The sequence below is a fragment of the Grampus griseus genome (assembly GCF_964374135.1).
Source record: "Grampus griseus genome assembly, chromosome: 18".
NCBI classification, from domain to species: domain Eukaryota; kingdom Metazoa; phylum Chordata; class Mammalia; order Artiodactyla; family Delphinidae; genus Grampus; species Grampus griseus.
The window spans coordinates 74175976-74200505 of NC_139012.1; the positions used below are offsets into that span (position 1 = coordinate 74175976).

At 37.9% G+C, this 24530-nt stretch overlaps 1 long non-coding RNA gene across 1 annotated transcript in view; it reads left to right on the plus strand.

Annotated features, from left to right (window-relative positions):
- The window catches only part of LOC309835948, a 29958-nt gene extending 5630 nt beyond the window's left edge, over positions 1–24328 (plus strand). Inside the window, exons 2-3 of the long non-coding RNA XR_014298062.1 lie at positions 20331–20478; positions 23998–24328. This is a non-coding gene — a long non-coding RNA (uncharacterized lncRNA). The remainder of the gene's footprint in view (positions 1–20330; positions 20479–23997) is intronic.
- The last annotated feature ends 202 nt before the right edge of the window (positions 24329–24530 follow it).

Consider the following 24530-nt stretch of genomic DNA (forward strand, 5'->3'; position numbering starts at 1 on the left):
TTTTTCATCCTGTCAGCATGGTTGGATGCCAAATGGCTGTTCTGATTTTTGAAGGTATGTTTTTTTGGCACTTGGCCAGGGAAATCATAACTCTTAAAATGCTCCGTAGCCCTAACCATACAATTGGATTTATGGACAGATATTATGTTCCATGTTTTGTTGTTTTCTCACTGTTTTAGTGTCTGGGATCGATGCCAAAGGCCATTCAGCCTCACTCCATTTATTAAAGTAGAGTGTACAACTAAGTTTACACAATGGAGTTTAGATGGGAAAAGAAAGACCTTGTTTATCATTCTAGTTAGGTATCTTTACATCAGCGAGAAAGGAAAGTATTCCTTCTAAAACATCTCAGTGAAATCTCCTGAGAAATAGGGTATCATAGTTAACGGAAGTAATTACCCGACGCCTGAGCCACAAGAACTCCTTGCTTTATTCCAAAACATCTTCTCTACTGCTGCCAAGGATGTTTTGTCCCCTAAAATTCAAATCTGTGGCTTCCCTCCTTAAAGCCCTTCACTTGCTCCTGGTTCCTGCCCTTCAGGATTAATTCCAGACGCTGTCCAATGGCAAACAGGCCTTCAGTGATCTGACTGCCAAGCTTATTCTTAAATCCTTTACACTAGTCATATTAAATTACTTGCAATTCTCTGAAAATGTCACTGCTTTCATGCCCCTGCACTTTTATTCCTGTTTTCCCCTCTTTCTGGAATGCTCTATTGCACTGTCTCAGCTCAGCATCACTTCCTCTGTGACATTTTGCCTGACGTGCTCTGCCCCAGCGCCCTCCCCCTTCCTGGGAGAGGGGACTCTGTGCCCCATCACATACACATACTTGTTTCACTGCATCTGTAACACATTGTTGCACTTGTTTGCACATGTGCCTCTCCTTGTCTTTTTCAAAGCTTTTTAGTCTGCAAACCCCATTCACCATCTTTTGGGAGCTGATATATCCTTTTGAAGTTTTCATCTTTCTTTAGGAACATTGTAATAGCCTTTCAGCTTGCCTGCCCCCCTCCATGCTCACCTGCTCCCTGATTTCGCTCTCCATGCCATCTCCAGAGTACTGTAAGCTCAGTAAATGATGGCTGGTGTTTCAAAGGTCTGATGGGGACTGGGTGGAATTAGCCTCAGGGCACGATTAACATGGGTCTAATTTATTTCCTATATCAAGGTTGCCTTGACCCTAGCACCGCCAGGGGCTGTGAGAAACTAGGTGTGGAGTCAGGTGCAGACAGCCGGAACTTGCATGGGTTGGGCGTTCAGGGGTGTGTTGCTGGGGCTTCATTGGGGTCCTGGCTCAGAGTGGTAATGAAGTCAAAAGACACTGTCCAGTGACCACAAGTCGTAGCAGAATTCTTTGTTTGGAGCTGAGAGAGACGTACAGTGTGGGAAATACAAAGAGCAACAGGAATCAGTCTTTTCAAAATATACCCCCTGAGAATCTGAAATTTCAAAATACTGTGGTTTGTGTGTGATTACTTGGAATACAAAGTAATTCCTTTGCCACTGTATTTGTTAAAGGGTTGTTCTGAGACATTTTCTAAAAGAAAGCAGTGATTCAGAATGTATAAATTCGTATTTCTGCCAACAAAATTGATCTGATGGGTTAGAAGTGATGGCGCATTGTCACTTTAGTTTGTGTCTTCCTGATTGCTAGTAAGATTAAGCAACTTTTCATGTTTATTTATCATTTAGATTTGCTTTTCTGGAATGCTTGTTCACACAGTCTTTGCTCATTTTTCTTCCGAGTTTTTCTTCTTCCTATAAATTTGTAGGTGCTTGTTATATACTATAGAAATTAACCTTTGTCTTATGCATTAGAAATATTTCCCACAATCTGTTGTAATATTTTTCTTTTGTTTATGGTATCTTTGACCTAAACATTTTAAATAAATGTCTCTTTTCCTTTACACTCTCTGGCTTACTGTGTCAGTTGAAAATGTTTCCCTGACTCCTAGTGTATAAAGTTATTCTCAAATTTTATTCTACAATAGTTTTTCACATTTTGCTTTTAATTCATATGGAATTTATTTTTGAATATGGATTAAGGTAGGAGTCTGATTTTATTTTCCTTTAGAGGCTATGTTAAAATCTTGCTTGTACTAAGATACATTTTAGTACTCTTAGACTCTCCATTCCTCATTTAGACTCTCCATTCTAATGATCTAATTATTTTTCCAAATAACCAAGTTAGGTAACATTCATTGGGCATATCTGTGCCAAATACTGTCCTAAGCATTTTACATATTTCAGCTCATTTAATCCTGGCAGTAACATTGTAGGTCAATTTTATTATTCCACATGAACTTTAAAATGCTTTTATCAAATAAAAAGAAACCCATCGGGATTATGATTAGAATTACATTAGATTTATACAGTAATTTTGGGGAAATTAACATGTTTTGTATCCTCAATAATATTTTGTAAATTTTATCATATGTCATAAACCTGTCTTGTCAAATTTAGCCTTAAGTATTCTGTACTTTTATCACTGTTAGAAATGGAATATATGTTTTTTTCATTTTCACTTCTCTCTGGCTATTCCTATAAGCATTCTTACTGATGCAGTAAGAATAGTGTGTCTGTTATGCAGCTTAGGGTCAATTATGCCGCAGTGGCAAGCTGAACTCTTGGTAGTATAGAACAACAAATAATCTTCTGCTCACGCTACATGCCCACCACAAGCTGGCAGCATCTCCTTCACATCATCTTCACCCTGGGACCCAGGCTAATGGAGTAACTGCTGTCAGGCACATTGCAGCCTTGGCGTAGAGAGAAAGGAATCAAGGTACAGCGTCTTCTGGCTCATAAAGCTTCTACAAAGAAGTGCCCCATGTCACACCCCTCCCCCCCCTTACGTTCTTAAGCCAGAGCAAAGCACAAGCCCGTATCTGACACTGAAGTGTCAAGGATGCATAATCCTCCCACAGGGAAGGGCCCTTCAAGTCACAATACCAAGCCTGACGTCAGTGGGATGGAGATAAGTAATATTCCAACATGAAGGGCAGCAAATGTTTTGATCAGTAATACAATCTATCACAGTGTTTTGTTTTTACATTGGCAAGATTGAGAAATCCTAGAAAATGAAACTTATGTAATAGATATCACTGTTCAACAATATCCAGTCCCTGTCTCCTTCCAAGTTTGCAAGATTATACTTTCTTGTCTCTTAAAATTATACACAGCCATCTGACTAATCCTGGCCAGTGAAAATATGAGTGGAACTGATGTGTTTCACTTTGCATGGAAGCACTGAAGAGTTGGAGCATGATTCCCCACGTTATCTTCCCTGCCATATTGGTTGTGGAAGTATGTGTTGATGCGGAAGTACCAAAAGACCAATGTAGCTAGAATGCTGGGCCATCGTATAGAAGACAGTTGCCTTGCATGCCACCCAGGTGAAGAGCTTATGATTTTAAGTTCTGAGATTTAAGGGATTTTATTTGTTTTTTGGTTTGTTTGTTTTACTGCAACATAGCCTAGCCTATCCTGACTAATAGAACATACCTATTTTACATATTTTAACAAAAAACGTGTGTGTGTGTGTATTCATTGATCCATATTGTTATGTAGGACAAAGTTCTTTAAGGATTGGTCCAGTGATTTGGATGCCATAATATGGCATAAACTACATTCATAATGCATCCTGTACAGTTTCCAGTTTGGATTTCTCTACCATGGGTCAAGAACTTTAAAATACTTGTAGAAAAATAGAAATACAGAATCTTACAACTTCCCCTCAATCTTTTATAATTGTCACACACAAACCAACAGCATTTTTTGTAACTTTGTTTAATCTTTCTAAAGCAGACAACTTAGTTTTCATAAAAACAATTCATTCTTTTCACATTATTGTTTATTGGATTCAGTAATATTTCTTTAAATTACTTATTTGTAATAATAGTACAACTGTCGTAAAAATGTTTAGGAGCAAGCACAACTGGATATTAGTAAGTGTACAGTCAACTGGTGAAAGTGGAATAAATGGTTATTTCACAAGGTGAGAACATTTATCTTGCTGTAGCTAATAATCTGTAGGTTTTACAGATGAAATTGAGAGCCTCATAAGTTCCGAGGGTCATTTAAAGAGAAGTGAATTAAGAGAGCTTCTGTACTCTTTGTACTATATTTCTATGCATGCAGGTACTAATTTGTATATGTATGTGTCTCTGTCTGTTTTATTTATCTTGTGTCCAGCCACATTACTGAATTATCTTATTAATTCTAGTATGCTTTTTTTCTTTGTTTGGCCGTGCCCCGTGGCATGTGAGATCAATCAGAAATCGAACCCGCAACCCCTGCATTGGAGGTGGGGTGGAGTCTTAACCACTGGACTGCCAGGGAAGTCCCTTTTTTTTTCTTTTTTAAAAATTTTTTGTAGTATGCTCTTTTTAAAAAGCTTTTTAATAATTTTATTTTTTATACAGCAGATTCTTATTAGTTAACTATTTTATACATATTGGTGTGTACATGTCAATCCCAGTCTCCCAATGCATCCCACCACCACCACCCCACCACCCGCCGCTTTCCCCCTTGGTGTCCATATGTTTGTTCTCTACATCTGTGTCTCTATTTCTGCCTTGCAAACCGGTTCAACTGTACCATTTTTCTAGATTCCACATATATGCGTTAATATATGATATTTGTTTTTCTCTTTCTGACTTACTTCACTCTGTATGACAGTCTCTAGGTCCATCCACGTCTCTGCAAATGACCCAATTTCGTTCCTTTTTATGGCTGAGTAATATTCCATTGTATATATGTACCACATCTTTATCCATTCATCTGTCGATGGGCATTTAGGTTGTTTCCATGACCTGGCTACTGTAAATAGTGCTGCAATGAACATTGGGGTGCATGTGTCTTCTTGAATTATGGTTTTCTCTGGGTGTATGCCCAGTAGTGGGATTACTGGGTCATATGGTAATTCTATTTTTAGTTTTTTAAGGAACCTCCATACTGTTCGCCATAGTGGCTGTATCAATTTACATTCCCACCAACAGTGCAAGAAGGCTCCCTTTTCTCCACACCCTCTCCAGCATTTGTTGTTTGTAGATTTTCTGATGATGCCCATTCTAATGTAGTATGCTCTTTTTAAAAGCATTATCTTGCAGTCTCTAAATAGGTTATCAGCAAAAGATAATTTAATCTCTTTTTCAAATTTATGTTGTTTCCTTTTCTTACTGCACTTGTTACAACCTCCAAAACGAGTAAATAATGGTGTAAATAATGGTGATAGTGCATATTATGATTCAGGTCCGTCTAACTGAATTTTGGTCAAAAGAATGTGGGTGGAAAAGATTTACCACACTTCCGGTCTTACCTCAGCCTGCCATGTGGTTCTCCACTCTGTCTTCCCTTCTCTGCCATTCAGATGCAAAGGACTTGGTGGAGAATTCTGAGGTCCTTGAAGATGGCAGAGCCACTGATGGAAATATCCTGGGTCTCTGAATAACTGTCTGTAGGAGAGCTGCATTGCTGACCCACACTGGATTATGATGTGATGAGAAATAATTTATTATGCGAAGCCACTGAGGTTTGGGGCTCTTTGTAAGATAAGCTAGCCTATGCTAGTAGTACATCTTCTAATAAGATTTTAGGTAGAGTTTATATTTGGAATGACTGCTCACCTTTTTCAGATGGCTTTTAATCATCTATTTATATAAGCATTTTCTCCATTAATTTGCTGGTACAATGAATTATGTTGACAGATTTCTTAATATTGAACCAGCCCTGTATCCCTGGAATAACCATACTTGGTTGTAATACATTTTTCTTTTGTTATTCCGAAATACTCTATTTCCTAAGATTTTATTCAGAATTTTTGCACTAGTAATCTTAAGGGAGGTCATTCTATATTTTCTTTCATTGTACTGTTTTTTAAAAAATCAGATTAAGATTTTGCTGGCTTTATGCAATCAAATGTGTAGCTTTCAGGTCTTTTTCTATGGTTTAGAATAATTTTTAAAACTTTGAACTATCTGGTCCTGATGTATGAAAAAGAAGTTTTAAATTATCCCCTTATATTTATAGTTGTACTCAATTTCTCTGTAACTTAAATATATTATTTTGTTTTGCCTGTTTTTAACCCTTGTAATAACAAAATCATAAGGTATATTCATCATTCATCCGAGACTTCCAGTTTTTACTCAGCAGTGTTTTTGGAATACATCCATGTTGATATACAGTTGATTCATTTTTATTATTGTATAATATTTCATTGTATAAACACACCATTTTAAAAACTCTGTTCTACTGGTTCATTGGATTATTTCCACTTTTTGCTAATATAAATAGTGGTAATATAATTTTTTTGTACAAGTCTGTTGGTGCAAGAGTTTCTCTACCAGGAGCTGAATTGCTACATTGTAGACTTACAGCTACTAGATAATACCAAAATGTTAACCAAACTGGTTGAAGTAATTTACATTCCAGCTAATAAACTTTCTGCTTCTCCACATTCTTGCCAGTATTTGGTCTTAATCAACTTTTGCATTTTTCTCAGTCTGTTGTACAAAATTATATCTCATTGTGGTTATAATTTTCATTTTCATATCTACTTTTGAAATTGAGTGTATTTTCACATTATTGGCCAGTTCATGTTTTCTTTCCTATGAAATGCCTGTTCACATCTTCTGCTCATTTGTCTGTTTAGTTTGTCTTTTTTTATTGATCTGTAGGTCAGCTGTAGGTTTTTGATAAACATTCTTAAATATAATTAAACTTATCAATATTTTCCTTCAGAAATTTTCAGTTACCTTTCACATTTTTTTTACATGTCCCTAATGTAACTGTAATTGTATACACATACAGAAATATACATAACACATATTGGGTGAGATAAGGATCTAATTTCTTTTATTTTCCCCTTATGTATTATCCCAGCTCTTTTCATATTGAGAAATCCATCATTTTCTCCACTCATCTGCAATGCTAGCTTTGCCAAATATCTGTTTCTGGGTTTCTGGGTTCTCTTTTCTGTTCTATTTGTTAGTTTGTCTATCTCTGCAAGTTCTGTATTGTCTTAACTATAGCTTTTTTAAAAATTAATTAATTAATTTTATTTATTTATTTATTTTTGGCTGCGTTGGGTCTTCGTTGCTGCGCACAGGCTTTCTCTAGTTGCGGTGAGTGGGGGCTACTCTTCGTTGCGGTGCGCGGGCTTCTCATTGTGGTGGCTTCTCTTGTTGCGGAGCACGGGCTCTAGGCGTGCGGGCTTCAGTAGGTGTGGTGCCCAGGCTCAGTAGTTGTGGCTCGTGGGCTCTAGAGCGCAGGCTCAATAGTTGGTGGCGCATGGGCTCAGTTGCTCCACGGCATGTGGGATCTTCCTGGACCAGGGATCGAACCCATGTCCCCTGCATTGGCAGGCGGATTCCTAACCGCTGCACCACTAGGAAAGTCCCAACTATAGCTTTATGATATGCCTTGATCTATGATAGGACAAGACTTGCTACTTCCTTCTTTAGAAGTAACTTGTCTATCTTTGGCACTTTGCTCTTTCATTTAAAGTTGAGTTAGTTAAAGAGGTTATTTGGATTTTTATTGAATCTTTAGAGTTCGGGGAAGATTGACAACTTTAATGGAAAAGATGGAACTTCTCCATTCATACAGTATATTCTTCATTTACTTAGGTGTTTTTACATATACTTCCATAAGATTTTATAGCATTCAACATGAAGTTTCTTAAATATTTGTGTTGGATTTATTCCTAGATATCTTATTTTTTGTGCTATTGTAAATGGTATCCTTTTAAAGTTAAAATTTGCAGCTATTTTGCTGGTATATAGAAATGCAAAGAAATGCAATTAACTTTTGCCTTTGACCCTATATCTAGCAACCTTGATAAATTTTCTTATTTCTTATAAGAAATAAGATTCTTTGAGTTTTCTACATAGGCAGTCATTTAACTTGTAAATAATGCTAATTTGGTTTCTTCCTTTCCAGTCCTTAATACCCCTTTGTTATTTTTCTTGATGCTCTGCAGTGACTAGAACTCCAGCACAAAGTTGTCAGGAATGGTAATAGCTTATCTCCTTGTCTTAGTCCTTATTTTTAAAGGAAATGCTTTTAACGTTTTTACTGTGGAGTATTATATTTGCTGGAGATGTTTTTGCAGATATGCTTGTTAGGTAGGCTAAGGATGTTCTATTCCTTTTTAGCTATGAGTTTTCCATTTGTTTCTATTATAAATGCCTTGTAAAATTTTTTTTGAATGCTTTTTTTAACCTCTTTTGAAATGACCTTGTTGTTCTCCTCTTTTAATCTGTTAATATGGTAAATTGCATTAATAAATTCTCTAATGGTGCAACAATTTTCCATCCTTGAAATAAACCCAACTGATCATTATTTTCTTATATATATAGTTGCTAATGTTTTGTTTAAGATTTTTGCATCCATGATCAAGAATGAAGTTGGACTGTAACTTTTTTCTTGTCTGTTTTTGTATAAAGTTATACTAGACTCATAAAATTAGTTAGGAGATGTTCCTCCTTTTATATTCTCCGAAAGAGTTTAAGATTGGAATTATCCATTCCTCGAATCTTGGTACGTCTGCCTATAAAACTGCCTGGCCCTGGTGTGGGAAAAATTTTCTCTGTGGGAAAAATTTTAACTACTGATAAAATTTTATGAATGATTATAGGCTAGGTGGTAATCAAATTACTTAACCAATTAGGGTGGTTGCACTAATCAATCAGAAATGACCCTGGCCCTAAGCAAACTGTATGATCATACAGTTGCATATAAGCTAAGTGTCAGCCCTTATATTTTAAATTTCAGATTTAAAATTTCTTCTTAAGTCAGTTTTTTAAATTTATATTGCCAGGAATTTCTCCATTTTACTTAAGTTTTAAGATTTATTGCTAAATTGCTTGTAATGTTTTATCTGGGTAATTTCTGTTATATTTTTGACTTCCTTTTCCATTCTTAAAATTTTACCTGCTTTTTCTCTTTCTTCATTAATTTGCTAAAGGTTTGTCAGTTTTATTAAAATTTTGTCAATGAGCCAACATTTTGCTTTGTTGATCCTTTCTATTGAATGTGTTTTCTGTTTTGTTAATTTTTGCTCTTATTTTTAATTATTTCCTTTATTCAATTCTATTTAGATTTGGGGGGTTCTTTTTGTAATTTCAACTTTTTTATTAATGTAAGTATTATAAAGCTATTCACCTCCTCCATCTACCACTTGAGCTGTATCTCACAAGCTTTCCTATATAATCATTATTGTTGGTTCTAAGTATTTTCTAATTTCCCTTTGCTTTTTCTTTTGTCCCATGAACAATTTAGATTTGTGCTTTTAAATTTCCAAGTGTTTTTGTTTTTGTTATTAATTGTGTAATGGTCAGAGACTGTGGTCTATGAGATAGTGATTCTTTGACATTCGTTGAGATTTTCTCTGTGTGCTAGTATATTGTCAGTTTTTATAATTGTTCCTGTGAACAGAAGTGTATTCTCTAGTTACTGGGTACAGGCATCTGCATATGTTCATTAGACCTGGTTTGTTTCTTGTGATGGTCAAATCATTCATATTCTTACTGATATTTTTATCTTGTCAACTTCTGACAAAGACTTGTTAAATTCTACCTCAGTAATGGTGTATTTGTCCGTTTCTTTTTCTTGTTTTGTCATTTTTTGCTAGATATTTTTTGAAGCTATGCTATTAGAAGTATGCAAGTGTAGAATTGTTTCCATCTCCCTAATGAATTGGACCTTCCTCAATAGGTAATGAACCTCTATCTCTAGTATTGCTTTTTACCTTAAGGTATTTTTTACTTATCTGATAATATATTCACACAAGTTTTCTTTTGGTCAGTATTTATTAAATGTCTTTCTATCTTTTTACTTTCAACTCGTTTATGAACTTATTTGTTTTATGTCTCTCATAAACAACATGTAGCAAGACCTTGCTTTTTATCCAATCTGATAAAAAATTTGGTCCACTTACCCTTATTCTTATTTTAATATATTTGGATTCCATTTCTACCATATTTTATGAATTCTGTTCTACTTTTTCTATATTCTTTTTTTATCTCCTTGAATTTTTTTTTGGATTAAGTTTCATGTTTTATTTTTGTCTTATCTGTTTTCTCTTAATCTGTTTTTTCCCTTTATTTGTTTAGCACTTATACCTTTGGTTTTTTTATATTTTACGGGATGTCCTAGACTTTTTAATATACATATGTGTATGTGTAATTAAGTAAAGTGTATAACTAATCAAATGTGTAATTTAATGTCTTAAGTTAGTGTTTTACCCTCTTGAGCAAAGTACAGACGTTTGAATGCCTTATTTCTATTATCTCCTTCCTACTTATATGCCATTTTTTACTAGCATTTTGATTCTATATTATTTCTTAACCCCATAATTAAGTTATTATTACTGTTATTTAACACAGCCAGTGATTGTTTAGATTTACCCATGTATTCATCATTTTCTTTGCTATTTTGGATCTCTGACCTTCTTTCTGGGATGAGTTTTCTTCATCCTGACATACATCCTATAGAAATTTCTCTGGTGAGTGATAGTAAATTCTCATTTTGTAGTTTGTAAAAAAATGTTTTTATTTTGCCCTCATTCTTTTTTTTTTTAATTTATTTATTTATTTATGGCTGCATTGGGTCTTTTTTTTTTAGTTTATTTTTGGCTGCATTGGGTCTTGGTTGCTGCACGCAGGCTTTCTCTAGCTGTGTCGAGTGGGGGCTGCTCTTCGTTGCAGTGCGCAGGCTTCTCATTGCAGTGTCTTCTCTTGTTGCGGAGCACGGGCTATAGGCGCACGGGCTTCAGTAGTTGTGGCTCACGGGCTCTGGAGTGCAGGCGCAGTAGCTGTGGCACACGGGCTTAGTTGCTCCGCGGCATGTGGGATCTTCCCGGACCAGGGCTCGAACCCGTGTCCCCTGCACTGGCAGGCGGATCTTAACCACTGCGCCACCAGGGAAGCCCTGCCCTCATTCTTGAAAGATAGTTTTGCTGGGTATAGAAAGTTAGGTTGTCAGTTATTTTCACTCTGCATTTTGAAGATATTATTTCACTACTTTCTGGAATCCATATTGCTTTTGATAAGTATGCCCAAAGTCTGTTATTCCCCTGTGAATAGTCTGTATTTCTCTCTCTAACTGCTTTTAAGATTTTCCCTTTGTCTGCATTTGACCACAATGTGTCTTGGTGTGAAAGCCTTTTTATATATCCTGCCTGAAATTTGTTAGGCATATTTCTATGCTAAAACAGGGGAGACACTCAAAAAAAGTCACATTTACCCTTGCCTATCCTTCCGCCCACTGCCACCACCTCCTTTGAACACAGTTATGAGATCTGGAGCTGTGAGAATCATCTTCAAATTATGAGGTTACAAACACAAGAATGGAGAAATTGAAGAGAAAGAATCCATGTCCTTGATAACCTCACTGAGCACTGAATTGCCTATCTCTAGGCTTCATGCTATAGTAGGAAAATAATTGCCTTTTTACTTAATGTATACTCTTTAGTCAGGTATTCTGTTACATTCAAAATTAATCTTAAAACATGATCCTTTATTTCTCCTGTGAAGTGCAACAAACATTGTAACAGAGTAAGTGCTCAGTAACATTTTTCAAATGACTACTGATCACTTTGGATCATGTACGTGGAGAAATCTGTGTTTTGTCTTTGAAAATTTCTGAAAATATTGATAAATTTGATTATATTTAAGAATTTTTCATCAAAAACCTATAGCTGACCTACAGATCAATTTTAAAAAAAAAGACAAACTAATATCAAATAACCTGCTAAAGTACCAGTCAGTGTTTCTTCTACTACACCATAGCTTGTCAGACTTAGCTGGAGTTTTAGGAACCAGAAATGCAGTCTAAGACGTGTGAAATACATGACTCCTATTTCATCAGGTTTGGTCTGTACTCATTGAGACAAACCATTCATTCTTAGGGAGGAAGAGGCAAAACAGATGAAAATCCAGATTAATCAGAAGATCTGGCTTGAGGGAGTTGCAGGTGTAAGTGGGGATGAGGAGGAAGGAGAGAGTGAGACAGGATGAAAGAGATCAAAACATCTGGTCCCCTTTACTCTTCTTCTCTCTCCCAATCAGCTCAGCTGTCTTTTAGAAAGTAGACATGTCTTTTGAGAAGTAGCAATCTGCAGGTGAGCTGGAAGCAGAGATGCCATTGATTGACCTGTGGGAAGCTCTCCTGTTCATCCAGTGCTAACTGCATTCTGGGAATACCGACCGCATTATTCAGGTGTGGTTTCCTGAGACAGAACGTGATTGTGTACTGCAGTAGGACACGTAGTGCCCGCGCTCCAGGGAAGCTCTGAAAGCATGTATTAACCTCCTTTCCCCATCACGCAGGCATACTCTCCCAGAATCTAAAGAGCTGGGCTACTTTACGGCAAAAATTCAAATATACTTGAAAAGCTTGTTTCTCTAGTTGAACACTGCCGGGTTTTCACCTCGTTCAGTGTAGGGAATCCCACCTCAGGTTCTACACAGAAAGAGAAGTTCCGATGGTCATGGCAGTCACCATAGACTCAGTCATGTTTCTGTAATGAAGATATGAAGCTGCAGTCTGGCTTGGGGTTTGAGAGCTGCTCCTATAGTTGACAAGATTCCCTCCCGGATTCTCCAGGCCCACCCACCTCATGATCCCTGATCGACAGAGCCCAGGCTTCTTAATGGGTCAGAGTGTCATACACATCTTTAAACAATCAAAATGGTCACATCTTAAAATAGAAGAAACAGCAGCCCAGCCGAACCCTCCCCAAGCAACCATTTCTGTCCTGAGGAGGGTTGCAGCTTGACCTGCTGGGGAAGAGAAGGGCTGCCAGTGGGCTATTTGGATTTCCTTCTATTTCCACTATGTCCTGGTCATTCAAATGGGGGATCTCCGCAGAGTTAAAGGTTATTTTACACGGGAAGCAGATTCAGTATTAGTACAACAAATGCCTTCCTTTCTCCAGCCATGGAAGAACTCCACTCAGAGGGAGTCGTGATAAATCAGGGCATCAGCCCTTTCCGCTGGGATACCAATAAGTCTTGCACTTCAAAATTGCTGACCTAAAAAGGATACTTGAGAACGAGCATGTCTTTTTTTTTTTCTTTTAAAGAAAGCACCACCAGAAGCAGTCTCACTTCCTTGTTCACTTAGATGCATGCAAAAAAGAAAAGTGAGTCACTCTGAGTTTCTAACTTTAGTATATAGAAACAAAGCACTGAATCATAAAACTTGTCAGGGAAGACCTAGATATAGTTTTATCTAGATAATGTTCATATTGACAGAGTCTGAAATTCTATTTTTGTGGTAGAGTTATGGAATTGGGGCTACAAGTGTCTACTCACCAATAATTTGCAGATCAGGATGTGACTATAAAAAGCATTCCAATAAAGATACAGCAGGGCCATCTCATAGCACAGTCTACCTTCACTGAGTCAGCCATACTCAGGCCAAAGCTTTTCCGAATCCAGAATTGCAAAGGAACTATGAAATCAACTTGAGGAAAAGCATTGTAGACTTAGTCCAAATATTAAGGTTAATCATGCTGTGGATGAAAGGAAGGGTTTTAAAAAATCACTTATTCAGTCAACTGGAAACTAAATAGAAAACTATGTATGAAACATATTTAATAGATAGGATCCAAGCTCAAGTCTTTCTGCAAACCAAAAACAACTCTCTTGGAAACCTGATATAACAGAATTAGTCTACCCCAAATAATTTATCCTATTTCCTCCCTTTTAAAATAACTAGTCCCCTGCCCTGTCTTCAATACTTTTAAAACATTATCTCTCATAGATATGAACTACCTTTCCAGCTGTTCTGATGGGTTTGTAATTACAAACTGTCAATCAGCAATCACAATTACTAATAACAATACCACGAAGTAATTTTTAAAACAACAATAACAACCGAGCTTCCTGACTTCACCATTCTGCCATAATGCCGCCCATTAAAGTAAACTAAGCAAAACAAAGTAATTTGCTGATTCATCGCATTCCTAAACCATGATTTGGGGAGTGTCTGGTGTTCGGAATATTTGCATTACTGCTCTCCCAACCAGGAGAGGGTTTTTTTGTTTGTTTTCTGTAAGATTTCCCAGAGTCATGGGATATTTATCACACACTGCAGTTAAATTCAGTCCCAGGTAGGGTTCTGAAGAATGATTGGACCAGCAAAACCCTCTTCAGTATGAATGTTCTGTCATGTCTGCCTTTGTCGGGGTCACTCTCTTCCCTGCAGGACCTTCTTCCTTTGACCCCTCGCAGCATGAGGCTGTGGACTGCCCCCTGAGGAGCACTCTACTAAGAACTTCCAGATCGTTCAGTGAGACTATAGCAGAAAGGAACCGAGGTAAAAAGAGAGGTGGTGTGGGATTTCCCTCAACTACTTCTAACATCTTTTAGGCTTCTTGTAAGTGATTTAGGGTCTTGGACATGACCCCTAAATCACTTACAAGTGATTATAACAACAGTTACCACAGAATGCCAGGCCCTGTGCTGAGCCCCCGACCTATGTTCAAACCTTTCAAGTTCATTCCTGTTAACATTTGCCATTTTGCAAATGAGCAAATTACGGCTTAGAAAACTTCATTGCCCAGATCTCCTAAGCCGATGACAGAATTAGTTTGTCAGGCTCTAGAGCTCAAGTTCTTAGCATTTTGCTCTACTTCCTGGGTAGAAAATTCAGCCACAATGCCATAAAAAAACAGAAGTCACCATCTAGCCACATGCAAAATAAATATTAGTTGAAAGCTTTCATAAAAAATAGCGAGCATATTTTGAAGCTCTTTGGAGAGGACACACAGGAGATAAATGAGAAGAACCGTCGTTTCTCTTTGAGTATTTTTGCAGCATTTGGTAGGGCTCACCTGAGAGCTGCAGATTGGAAACAGCCTGATGTTGCACCATCTAAAGTTGCTTCGGCTGATGACAATGGCCTCATAAAAGTAGGGACCACCATTATACACACTCATCTCTTACCGGCCACCCCCAAGTGAACTGAGAGTGTATTTCCATCTTATCCTATTCTGACATGTCGGTCCATAAGTGACTTAACTAGTATTACTGACTTAAAGAAAACCCAGATCCGTAGGTACTTAGGAAAAAGGGGCTTTCATGCTCTAAAAGCCCATTTCTTCCCTTCTTTATTAAAGGTAGCATCGAATCAACACAACAGGAGAGGTGCATTGAACTTGGAAGCAGCTGCATTCCATGATGGGTACAGAAGCCCATTCAATTAATTCCTACTCAGTGCTGCACTGATTACATATTGCCCATACACAAAATAAAGGAAAGCCCAAAGTATTGTCTCTCCCCCATAATTTTAAATAAGATTGAAAGACGTGCCCCCAAAATGCCATTGGCTTGATTCATGTACTGCCTTCAATCAAATCTCAGCATTCCATTCTAAACACGAAGTATATATTTTTAGCGTCAATAAGTAAATTTTCCAGCTCTGTGAATGTGAGGGGTGGGAAGCGTTTATCTTGTTGGGGTCGGGCAATGGAGACTTCTCCTAGCCTCCTTCAAATAGCCACCGAATCCCTTAAAGTGAAAGTACTTGTTACTTGTCTTTAGCAAATAGAACAAACAACAATCCTTTGATCTTTAGGAAGCTCTTTCTTGTTAAGGTAACATTCTGTCTGACTTTTATGTTTCAGCATTCATTGTATATTTAATTATTTTTAAAAGTTTTGTTTTAAACGATTACACTTTTTCATAACTTAAGATAAACACGGGCATGCTTTGTTAAAGATTAAAAATAAATCTCACACGAAACTGCAAAATTGGCAAAGATAATACCACATGGGGTTGGTATGTTCCAAAACACGGTTCTCAGGGGGCCCCTCTAAACACACTGAATTAGAATTCTTGTTCTGAAAAGTTTCAGGAAGCCCCTGACTCTAACCCACCCTTTCCTGAAACTGGTGAAAGTTTGAAAAAAAAATGACCACTGAAGTGAAAAAAGAAGAATCTCAACACATCAGGGAGGCATGTTTTGTCTTTTTTTAGATTGTTACTGTGTTCAAAAATATCTTGATGCTAACCTTGTAATAGCTTTCGGACAAGGAACACACAGGGATAGCAATTATAAAAACAGGGGTGTTTACATCGCTCAATAAATATGTTATCAAATAACTGCTTTTAAGTCAATGTGAGAATAATTACTAGATCTTATTGCACTGGAAACATCACCTTATTCCAACCTATTCGAGTTTGATTGTAACCTTTTATAAATAAGGGTTCCCTTTTGGAAGTATCAAAATAGAGATAGAGACAGGTTTTCCTTGGTGCCTCATTTTTCAGATTCCCCAGAATCTTTGTTCACTTGCTCTTGCATTTTATTCTTTCTTTCTATTCCAATACATTTCTTCTTTCTGCGGTTGGGAGAGTTGTCTCCACTCATGGATTTGGGACTGGGATGTCTGAAATATTAATGCAGTTCTTGGAGTAGACGGTAGGTGGCGATGAAAAGCCGTGCCTCTCAGCCAGCCATCCTCTCTGGCAGTCCCAAATCAGAAGTGTGAGAACTCTGATGTAATGGGGCAGGGGAGAGAGAGACAGATGGGAACCAGAAAACCTGGGTGTCTACTCCTCCCTTAGACACCCACTTTTATGACTAGGATCCAGCTTCCTTACTTTCAAATGGAAAACTATTCTACCCCAAGTGAAATTAAATATTCAGACCCGATGAACACTTTGCAGAAGGGTTTTTACTTACTCAGCGCCCATGATGTTACAACTTCTAATATGCCAATGCCGTTTGCTAAAACTAAACAAAGATGTACACATGTGAATTCAATAAAGTATAAAAAGTGGATTTTTAAAAAAAAGTTTAGAATTACAAGAGTCCTTTACAGATCTATCCTAGCCTCAGATTCATGGAAGGAAATATTTTCCATAGGGAATCATGAAATAAAAAGGTTTTCTAGGGTTTCTCTAAGAGAACAGTTAGGAAATGAATTGCTCGAAGTTGTCAAGCAGAGCTAGAACTATGGTACTTAGCTCGGAGTGGAATGCGGTAGGCCATCGGAAAGGAATGTGATCTGGGTTTGCTGGAATGAAGTGGGGTTTATTAGTTTTTCTTTCCCAGGACCAAAAGTTGACAACTGGATGGCCTAAATGAAATTGCTGCTATTTCGACAGGGTTGTGGGAATTAGGAGAAAGACTTAGAAAGCTGCAGGTTCAAGCATATTATAGCTCTGGCATTGGGTCACTGAAGTCTGTGAAAAGCAGAGCTAAAAGCAAATTAATTGGGGGTTAAATCTTCATAAAAACTGGAATTATATAATCTTGGAATTAGAGATCATGTGTTCCGACCTCTCTCCCAAAGCAAATATCCCCAGAAGAACGTCTTTGAAAGGTGACCTTGCAGGCATTTTCTGGAACACTTTGAAGAAAGAGCTCTAGCAACTTTTCAGAATACCCCATTCCATTCCTAAACCCCCGATTTCAGCACTTTTTGAACCATGGTGAGGAACCTAGAACGCACAGACATATTTTTGGAGGTCTAAGTGTTCTAAACAAGATCTGCAAATTTTTGTTGTTTTATTTGGACAACAATTGAAAGAGAATTAATATGTAAACATGCCACCGTGACCACTTTTTTCTCATTAGTAAACTTTCTGTTTATGAGCTCCTTTAGGTTTACAGAGAAATTGAGTGAAAAGTTTAGACATACCTCATACCCCCTAACCCCTCCACCTCCAATTTCCCTATGATTAATATCTTATATCAGTGTAGCATGTTTGTTACAGTTGATGAGCCAATATCAATACATTATTATTAATTAAAGTCCATACTTTACTGCTAGGGTTCATTTTTTGTGTTGTACATTCTAGGGATTTTACTTTTTAAATTTTATTTTATTGAAGTATAGTTGATTTACAATGTTGTGTTAACTTCCGCTCTACAGTAAAGTGATTCAGTTATATATATACATTCTTTTTCATATTCTTTTCCATTGTGGCTTATCATAGGATATTGAATATAGTTCCCTGTGCTGTACACTAAGACCTTGTTGCTTATCCATTCTCTGTATAATAGTTTGCATCTGCTAATCCCAAACTCCTAATCCATCCCTCCCTTACCCATAGGGGTTTTGACAAATGCAATGACCACTTTTTATCTGAGGACCACCAGAGATATTTTCAATCATACTTTTGTTTATGTGTTATGGGACTAGTTCTACTTTAATTGTTTGGGACGAATAAGTAAAGAACAGAGTTGGACTGACAGGCAACAAATGATGTTAATTTTAGTGAAGGAAAGTGACATCATAGTATGCCTCATAAATGAAGGTTTGTCTATGGTTCAGAAAAAGAAATGTGTTTGGTTTGAGTTATCACAAATTATGCAGTGGTCTACACCTCCCCAAGACAAAAGCCATCATTGGTACCGTATTCGTGTCCTGAAGGGTGATTTTGTTTTGGCAAATGATATCATCTCTCACATTAAAATAAGGCTATTTCAATATTGTTGATATTGTAGTTTGTTTGCTTTTCATTTATACATTTGTAAATGTGGTTTGTTAACTTAATTTCCAGATTTGTATAACCGTAGGCATAAGGACTTATACCTAGTTGTACGCCCCATAATTAAGAAATGCTATAGAGAAAATAGTTGCAAATGATATGACTAATAAAAGGTTAATATCCAAAATATATAAACAGCTCATACATACAACTCAATATCAAAAAAAAACAAACAACCCGATTAAAAGAACTGTATAAACATTTTTCCAAAGTTTCCAAACATTTATACACAAGAACTGTATAAACATTTTTCCAAAGAAGACATACAGATGGCCAACAACCACATGAAAAGATGCTCAATATCGCTAATCATCAAAGAAATGCAAATCAAAACCACCACGAGGTACCACCTCACACCTGTCAGAATGGCCATCATCAAAAAAACACAAATAAAAAACGTTGGCAGCCATGTGGAGAAAAGGAAACAGTTGTACTTTGTGGTGGGAATGTAAATTGGAGCAGCCACTATGGAAAATAGTGTGGAGGGTCCTCAAAAAACTAAAAACAGAACTACTATATGATCCAGCGATTTCACTCCTGGGTATATGTTTGAAGAAGATGAAAACACTAATCTGAAAAGATATGTGCACCTCATTGTTCACAGTAGCATTATTTACAATAGCCAAGATATGGAAGCCACCTACGTGTCCCTCAACAGACAAATGAAGATGTGGTATGTACGTATATACAATGGAGTGTTACTCAGCCTTTAAAAAAAAAAAAAGAATGAAATTCTGCCATTTGCAACAACGTGGATGGACCTAGAGACTATTATGTTTAGTGAAGTAAGTCAGACAAAGAAAAATGCTCTATGTTATCACTTATATGTGGAATCTAAAAAATAAAACAAACGAATGTATATAACAAAACAGAAACAGACTCACAGATCTAGAGAACAAACTAGTGGTTACCAGTGGGGAGGGTGTGACAGGCAAGATAGGGGCAGGGAATTGAGAGATACAAACTACTCTGTATAAGATAGATACGCAACGAGGGATACGTGGTACAGCACAGAGAAATATAGCCATTGTTTTGTAATAACTTTAAGTGGAGTATAATCTATAAAAATATTGAATCACTGTGTTGTATACCTGAAACTAATATAATATTGTAAATCAACTATACTTCAATTTAAAAAAAGTTATAGAAAAAATATTTGTAAACCCTGGGGATTTTCAAGAATAATTTTTCTCTATGAGGGAGTCTGTACAGGAGTCAGGTTTAAGAAACCCCATTCTAAGTGTGAGAAAATTTTTCCCTATACGGAGTGCACAACAGCCTCCCTGTGTTTTGTGCACACTCATCCTGGTACTGCCCTCTGATGTCTAATCCTTTACTACACAACAGCCCTCTGAGTATTTAAGAGTAACAACTGCCCGGTTTAAAGCTTCCTCTTTTATATTTTAAGAGCCAGAAACAGAGTGATATAGACTGAATATATGTCTAATCCCTGGAGGGCAAGGTATAACTCCACCCTCCTTGCACTGATTGTATTGAGAGCTGAGGTTAAGATTTGCTTTTCTCATTTACCAGCCCTCTCAAAAGGGAAGGCAAGGTCAGCCTGGCCTGATTCGTTCTTCGTGAATTCGTGATGATTCTTGGGGCTTCTCCCTGGACTTCTCAGAATGCTCTAGGTCATGTCCAGGGTGGATTAAGCTAGAGGGTTAGAGTTTCTGTGATGTAGCCTTCTCCCATTTGACCACTGAGACAATGTTTTCCTATAACCAATGTTCTGGCCACTCTATCATTCTATGTGATTTCTCAAAGAGAACTCAGAATGGTTCTTCAAGTAAAACCTCAAATCATTTTTTTTCCCAGGACTGTATTTCTATTAACCTGGACCTAGATGAAGGATGTGTGGTGCTTGCTGGAGGGCCCAATGTCACTGACAACTGACAATTAGAAAGTTACTGCCTGAGTCTTTGATGGTCCAGCTCAAGTTGCTACTTTGGAGGTTGGGGTCAAGGTAGGTGGGACCTAAAGGCCCTGTGGAGTTGGGAGCAGTGTTGGCCAGTCGCTAAGACAGAACATAAGGACTCTGTGAAAAGAGCCCATCCTTCTCTCCTGAAAGATTATGTGGTGTGCCTTGGGCCAACAAGTGAGAGTCAACAGAAAAACTAAAGAAAAAATACAAGTCAGTGACCTAAAAAGCTGAGAGCAGGTTGGGATGAGGTGTGAGGAAAAGTTTCTCTGAACAGGAAGTTGAAAGAGCAGGAAGAGAAGGAGAGCCTGTCCTGAAGTACCACCAATATGGGTGCCGTGCGTGCGTGCGTGTGTGTGTGCGTGCGCGCAGGCACTCGTGTGAGACACAGGGAGGAACTGGAGGGAAAGCAATTCTGCAAGCAGTCTAATCTACACAACCTAACCTCAAAAGGGTAGGAAAAAGAGGGATTTAAACATTCTTACCTGCTACCTTTCAGTAAGGTGATTCTGACTAATGTTTATGATTAATTGTGAGGGCTTTGAGAGAAACTCTGAATTTTGATCATTCAAAGCCAGGAGGTAACTCCTGTGGGAATCACTGGTGATGAGGCAGGCGGTACAGGAAAGCCGATGTCTCCACAGGACAACCTTTGCTCCTTCAGTCATATACTTGGATGGACTCCTGGTTACATAAAGACAAGCCTGGGTATTCCCCATATGACAAAGGAGCATTGATCTTGGAAACACGCCTGAGTGAGAGTCTTTGCTCCAACCCTTGCTAGCCATGTGACCCTAGGAAATTTACTTAGCTTCTCTGTTGCACAGTTTCCTCCTTGGTAAAATAGGATGGTAATACTATGCTTAGCCCCTAGGGTTGTTTTGAGAAGTAAATGAGTTTAAATATACACAAAGTACCTAAAGGCACGTGGAAAATGTTGTATCATGTATGAATTATTATTTTAACTTGGCCTTTCCGAACCTCAGAGGAAGCTGGGAAAGTGAGTATGTGGCTAAGGAGAAAGGAATTACTGCAAGTGACTCAAACCAAATATGACTTTCCCCTGGGGTTGTGTCAGGACTGATTTCCCTGAGAAGAGGGACTCTCCACCTGGCATTTACATAAAATCAGAGTAGTGTTAGCAAGGAAGAAGGGGGAGGGTGATATGGCTGTAGGAGAAGCTGCAGACTGTGTCTGCTGCACACCTTGATTTCCAGGTGAAACACAGAGATGCACGTGGCCGCCCCAAGATGGCAGCCAACCACAGCCAAACCTAGGTCTCTTGTTTCAATGTTACTTTCTGGTACCAAACGATTTGATAGCTTTGTGCTTCCTAACTATCATGGCCCGGATACAAAGTGTTGATATACAAAATTTGTAGACCTTTAGACATTTTGAAGCACAAAGTACAGCTATCACGTGAACACACACCAACAATTCAAGTGTCACTCTAAATAACAGTACATCCAATTCAGAGCACATGTTGCTGGGCTACCTGGTCCTGATTCTCTTGGCTGTCTTCATCTGAGGTGTTCTGCTTGGCTTGTTTGACTAGAGAACTTCCAATATCTTTAAGAACACATGTTTCCATCCCCTGGCATACAGCTCCAGCCTTTAGAGCTTGGACAGAAATGAGTTAGCTATTTGTTGCCAACCCACTTGTTCCATTTTGAAGCAATGTAAGTATCCAATATTAGAGGGATAGTTAGATTATGATTCCATTATGAAATATTGTGCAGAAATTAATCTCATTAGGGTAAAGACTGTGTAACAACAAGGACATGTAGGTAGGTATCGTAATGAGTGTAAAGTGAACAAATCAGTAGAGCAAACACTCTGGGTCCACCCGTGCCACCAAGCGTTCTCAGTTGTTCTAACCAAGTTCCAGCCGCCAGACTGAGCACCTCTGGATGGGGGGAGAGGGGGTGTCGTTCCCAAGCACCCTCAATTATGGACACACACACAGAAATTAGGAATTAGCTAATTAGGAATTGGCTCCCCTTCTCCACCCCCGAGCAGTCCTTAAGCAATGGCCGTGGGGAGTCGATGTATAAGTTCCCCAGCTTCAGTACCCCTTTGAGCTGCGTGTTTTGCACTGTGTCCCCAGATTTCCTATGGGGTTAAGCTTCTATCACTTGATAAGGGTGCTCTTTGTCAGCTGCTCTCCCTCCCCTGTGTTGATACCCATGCCCCCCGTGGTGTTGCCTGCACTTCCCAAATAAACTACCTTTGCATGAATACCTCGTCTCAGGGTCGGCTGCTGGGAAAACCCAGGCAAAGACAGGCAGCATAGGGAAATCTAGACACATCCCTGTTTGGCCCTATAGAGGATGTATATACACACAGGCCAGGATGAAAAGGAAAAGCACAACAATGACAGGAGTTTAAATGAAGATGGTGAGAGTATGTCGGATTTTTTTTCCTTCTGTTTTCTAAACTTTCTGTAAAGTTGTTATATGAGTATAAACTTTTCTGTTTTATATGTTTAAGCAACAGTAAATACATCTGTGTGCCTCAAATCCACATACACAGAAAGGTTGGAAATAGAAGTGAGAAATATCTCTTAAAGAAATGGGTTAAAAAAAAAAAGAAATGGGTTGCCCACAGGATGGTCTGTTTTAGGGCAGCACCAGGTCAGTGAGGTTTCTGGAGCCAGAATGTGACCTTGTAGAAACCAGACCTCAATCTGGTCCACATCAAACATCTACACAAATTCAAGGTTTACACAGTTTAGTGCCCAAAGTACAGCAATGTCTGTTTTTTCAAAGAGCAAACTGTATAAACACAAACACATATTGCATTCATTCCTATTTTTTCTAAATTCCAAATAACTAAGCATTTTCTTTGGAAAGTTTCCTCACAAGTAAGTAAAATCAGTTCTGTTTTAAAAATTGTGATCTACAGTTTATATGATCAGAGCTTCTTTTATTTTACTGAGATGTTTTCCATGTAAAACCTATTTTTAACCCAAAGAGTTGAATTTAGTTATCTTGCTTCTAGGAACATTATAGCAGGCTGTAGAAACGAACATTTTATTTTCCCATCATTTTCTACTTTAAAACTTTTGATTAAAAACAAAAAGAAATACACACAGGCACATGCAATTGATTCTACTGTAAAGGGAATTTAGGTTCCAAACCAGGAGCTAAACAGATTGTAGGTGTAAAGCCAAACTATTTGGACACGTAGTCTCTGAGATAAATACTGTACCCAACAATGTCACTTTTTGAAATGGGGAGGAGTGGATAGCTGCTTCATTCAAGAGAGTTAGTGATTTTATTTGAAAGGCTAATTAACTCAACGTACAAGTTTTTCTTCTCCTGTAGACAAAGCGAGGGTGGGGTCACTTTCTACCGGTAAAATGAGGAAGGAAAATGTGTTCTTTACTTCCTGTTATCTTTTTCTTATGGGAAGGCTGATAGAGGCTGTGGAACAAAGTGGTGAAAGATGACATGCTTCAGAGCTAGAGAGACCTAGGTTCAAATCCCGGTTCAGCCACTTATTGGCTGGGAGATCTTGGGTAAGTCATTTAACTTCTCTGTGCCTCCATTTCTTCCTCTGTAGAATCGACATTATACCTAAGAGAAACAGCCCTTCATAATAACAAAGAATAGAAAGCAACAGAAATGCCCATCAACAGAAGAATGTATGGAAAAATTACACAGCTGAGAAAATGAATGAACTCCAGCCCCTTGTGAAAAGCATGGACGAACCTAAGGAATGTGATGCTCAGTGAACAAAAGCCTGCCACCCTTTTCTTCAAGTCCAAATCTAACTAAAACTAAGCAATCAGGTATTTGGGTATACAGTAGAAAAAAAACAAGGAAATGCAACATTCTGGATAGTGGTTGTGTGGGGGGGTGAACAAGAGAATGGGTTGGGAGGAGCACAGAGATGGATGCGAGTTACTGTTCACGTTCTGGTTCTTGGGTTGGGCGGCAAGTTCATTGGCAAGTTCATTTTTTTAATTAAAATATAAATAAATGAATAAAAGATGAGCAGGAGAGGGCCATGCCTGGAATGACAGTGGTCCTTAACCAGTTAACCCGTTACAATTAACCAGTGTTGTGCTAGTGCATCTGAAATTGCAAGAAGAA